This window comes from Actinia tenebrosa, unplaced genomic scaffold (assembly GCF_029948245.1).
Source record: "Actinia tenebrosa isolate PJP-AT-01 unplaced genomic scaffold, QUT_ActTen_1.0 PGA_scaffold5__44_contigs__length_20552954, whole genome shotgun sequence".
Classification (NCBI taxonomy): domain Eukaryota; kingdom Metazoa; phylum Cnidaria; class Anthozoa; order Actiniaria; family Actiniidae; genus Actinia; species Actinia tenebrosa.
Window position 1 is genome coordinate 2,232,025 of NW_028292582.1, and position 4,316 is coordinate 2,236,340.

General features: G+C 40.6%; 1 long non-coding RNA gene across 1 annotated transcript; it reads left to right on the forward strand.

Annotated features, from left to right (window-relative positions):
* The first annotated feature begins 1,636 nt into the window (after positions 1 to 1,636).
* On the forward strand, positions 1,637 to 4,088 carry LOC148906312 (uncharacterized). The gene is made up of 2 exons (XR_016121243.1): positions 1,637 to 2,260; positions 3,241 to 4,088. It is a non-coding gene; the product is annotated as an uncharacterized LOC148906312 (long non-coding RNA).
* Positions 4,089 to 4,316: the final 228 nt, after the last annotated feature.

The following is a 4,316-nucleotide window of genomic DNA, read 5'->3' on the forward strand; positions in this document are numbered from 1 at the left end:
AGGCCCAAATATGTCCCAGACCATTGTTAGCGCCGGCAGTGCATCGGAAATCCTTCCCTACAGCGCCAAACTCCTTACAAAGTCTGTCATAAGCCGGCACGCTGTATTTATTATCTCTTGGATAAAACGTGGCATCTCCCGGTAATGCAATAACACCCATTTCATGTAGTATTCTTCTAACCGTGAAGTGAAAATGAAACATGAATATTGAATTCTTCATCAAGTTTGCACTTACACCGCAGCCGCTAGTGGCACACCAAACCGCAAAGTTCAATTGCTGCGGCCAATAACGCATGTTAGGACCACTTAACCATTCGTGGGCTTCTTTCGCCGTGGTATGAACAATGGGCACGTTTTTGAAGATATCTCGCACCTTTAACGGAAAGGAATGGTCGTTAGAAATCCGCATGTTCAATGTCAAATCCAAACTTGGATGTTTATCGAATGACACCGCGGGTATCGGATAAGTACCGGTACCCAGCAATAATTCCTTTGACCAACTGGGTTCAACATGCGTTGGCGTTGGCTTATGCTTCAGTTGATTGTCTATTTGCCCCACCAGCGTAGGCTTCAAGTCCGCATTGCTGTACATTCTGGAGCCGTTATAGTAAATCCCATCGGGTCTCCTTTCGAACTTACTAGGGTCTGCATGTGGAAACATCTTCCTAAAGGCCCTCCAGTTCCAATAATCCCTGTTGTCATGATGCGGCTGCGCCGCTATGTTATTTCCAAAAGCGTCGTACATTAGTATATAATGGATGTTATACCATCAGCACCTCCACTTTATCCTGATTTACCTAAGGAGGGACCTAACGAATTAAACGCTGAAAACTTCCGCTTGAATAAGGCAAATCTAATCCTCGCTTACTTAGAGGGTCAAACGAAACACTATGAGGAGGTCAGGAAAAAGTATGCCAGAGCCCGAAGCATACTACATAAAATCGCAATAGCTTCAGGCTCCATGTCCGTGGCGTTAACAGGCACCGGCGTTGCTACCTCACTCACCGGGCCTGGAATAGTCGTTGGCGTTCCTTTAGCCAGCGTTGGAGCCGTCTGCGGCATCGTTTCCGCTGTTACGACAGGCATTATGAAGCAATTGTCCGGTAAGATATCCAAGCACGACACACACATAGCCCTGGCAAGAGCAAAGGCTAACACCATCGCCGACTTAGTCTCCCAAGCTCTGCGGGACCGCCGCATAGACGACACGGAGTTTTCTTTGATCCTCGCGGAGGAAAAGAAATACGGCGAATTAAAGTCGGGCAATAAAAAAACCATCGTGAAAGATCTTTCCGAGGAATCTCGCAAAAAGATCTACCAGGAGGCAAAGGAAGATCTACAAAGAAAACTCGCTCAGTAGACATCACATGGGGATTTCGACTGCACATTTCATCTTCTCGGAATCCATTCTAATAGGGGGTGGTTGGGGTCTATTTGCTGGAATATTTCATAAATCACGTCGGGGTAATAAGGAATATCCTTATCCAGCCGACAGAATAACCACTCGGCCCTTTGCATATCTGGGACATGAGGAATACGCCTACCGGTAATGTCAGACAAAAGATAGGGAATAGCTTTGTAATATTTCCCTAGCTTTAATTTTTTCAATGTCTTTCGTAGACTTTGCGGGGTTGGCTCTTCTAAGTGGTCTATGATTTTCTTCTTTACTTCATCGTCTAAATATATCGGATGTAAACCTTGAATATGACTCATCCAGTCCCTGAAGTATTTTATTCTCTTATATGGCGTTTTCTTACGACCTCCATTGGCGTAATACTGCTCTCTGGTAGCATTTGGTACAGCATTACGAATATTCTTACCACACTCGTAACACTGTGCTGACGTGTCGTCTTCTATTTGCATTTTTTTACCACAACACCAAAAGGGTTCTGGCTCGCGTATGACAACTTCAGGCCTTAGACAAATTATGCAAATGTCGTTAACAAACTTCTTACATTCATGCATCGTATATCTAAAGAATATCTTTCCCTCCGTTTACGATCCCCAAATAGAGCAGCAGTAAGGCGCTCTTCGCGATGGAGGCTGATCGCGCAAGACCCCCTGTAGGGCGGATTACCGACCTCTAAAACACCAGGGGGGGCTGATGTTTTTCGACTTGCGATTTTTGCCAATGGAGGCTGATCGCGAGTCCCCCTTACTGCTGCTACATTAAGTTCTGTAAAATGCTACTCGGGGTGAGCGAAACGTAACAGCCAGCAACAATGCAAGTCGTGCTGAACTTGGCCAACTTCCTATAAAGGTGAATACCATAATGAGATCAATAAAATTTTGGAAAAAGGCTATTACGGAAAAGAACTAACACAAGAGTAACATTGTACGCGATTAAAGACTCTTTACAATCAGCACACACTACCAACTGGACAGAGAAACTAAAAACGATTATAAATAATCTAGGATTTAGTTTCATTTGGCAACAGAATTACAAATATGACTTTACAGACAATCACTGGGAAACAATTTTTAAACAATGTAAAGAAAGACTTGAAGATCAGGAAATTCAACTTTGGTTTGGAAAAATACACTGTGACAGTGGAAGACAGGGCTCCCAAAAGAACAAATTAAGAACATATAGGTGCTTTAAAATAGATTACAAGCAAGAAGGATACCTCAGAGAAGTCAGCAATATCAAACACAGAATACATTTAACAAGACTTAGAATAAGTGACCACCCATTAGAAATCGAAAGTGGCAGATATTCAAAGCCATACGTCAAACCAGAAGAAAGAATATGCAAAATATGCAAACTTGATATAGAAGATGAAAAACATTTTTTGTTATCATGTCCTTATTACTAAGAACAAAGGTCTAAGATTGTTGAAAGACTCAAATCGTCAGAAAATATTAGCTTACACAATAAAAATGAAAATGAGAAATTTTTAATGATGATAAATCCTCCAAAACCACTACAAAAAGCAATAGCAAAATTTGTATTTGAAAATTTTGAAAAACTAAAAACCTTCATTAATGCGTTGGGTGGACACAAAGTTTAAGATTCTCGATTAATAACAATTTGTAATCTTTGTTATCTTTGTGTTGTTTAGTTTAGTTTATTGTCTTTTAAGCCAATGTAAAACTGATTTACGCGGTGACAATAAATTGCCTTTGCCTTTTGCCCTCTCTAACCGTGGTCTCTGTAGTGTTTATTCAGTTCATCATTACAATAATTGACCTCTAACCTTCCACCCCTAAATAATGAGCTTTGTGTACTTTCCATTACAGGTGTGTATTTCACATCCCTTGACCCAAAACACAATTCTGATGAGGAGCTGGTTTTGAACAACTTCCCAAAAGGCGCCAGAAAACTTCGGAGCACAACCTTGTTTAAGAAAATTTATTACGTTGTGCGAGTCCCCTTTGAAGAAGATGAAGTGGAAAAAATCCAAGATGGTGACCGAGACATATACCTTTACCGGGGGGATGTGCATCTTACCAATTACCCTGGATACAAGGTTAAACGTACTCCATAATGTAACACAGCTGCATTTTTTTCCTGCTGTCTTTTCTATTTTTTCCCTGGCAAGCTATTTTCAAAACTTTAATTGTTTTTAGTATAAAACTGGTTTTTTTTAAACAGTAATTTGTTTAGGTTTAAACTAAGTAACTTCGCAATTCTTGGGGTGCACGTTACGTCCTACCCGCCATCTTGGTTGACGATAACAGAGCATTCCTTTAGCTTCTCTAGTTCTGAGATTAGCCAACAAGGGGACTGTTTCATTGTTATTATTGATATCTCAAGGGATTTTGAATAATGAGGTTGCACCCCAAGAAAAAGTTTGCTCTCCGCACAATTATTTTTTCTTTTCATATAAGCATATCAGTATTACAAAACACTGATTAAGGCTGTATTCATCATGTGCATGCTAATTTTTCTGCGGCACAAGTTTTTGATCTATTTTGTCAAAGGTTAGCTAGTGTGGCAAGCTGCAAGTACATGGGCAAAAATTCTATACAGTATGGCGGATGAACATGCGCACTTCGCTCGTTTCTGGTCGAAATTATAAAATGGCGGCTTTATAAGAGAATGATTGGGAGAAGATATTAAAATCGAAATTATAAGCTTCTGATAATATATGGCTCACCTCTGCACATCTTAAGTAGTTCGTAAACATTCTTTACTAAAATGCACCATTCCACGGCCCGAAGCTCGTAAAATCTTTGAAAATTGCTCCCCATAACTGCTCTTTAAATCACAGAAAACCTCTGAGTAGCACAAAATCGTTTGCTCGTTGCTACGTAGGATCAATCGTTGGACAACCTCTATACATCGCCACTCAGAGTTCGATAACCAAACATCA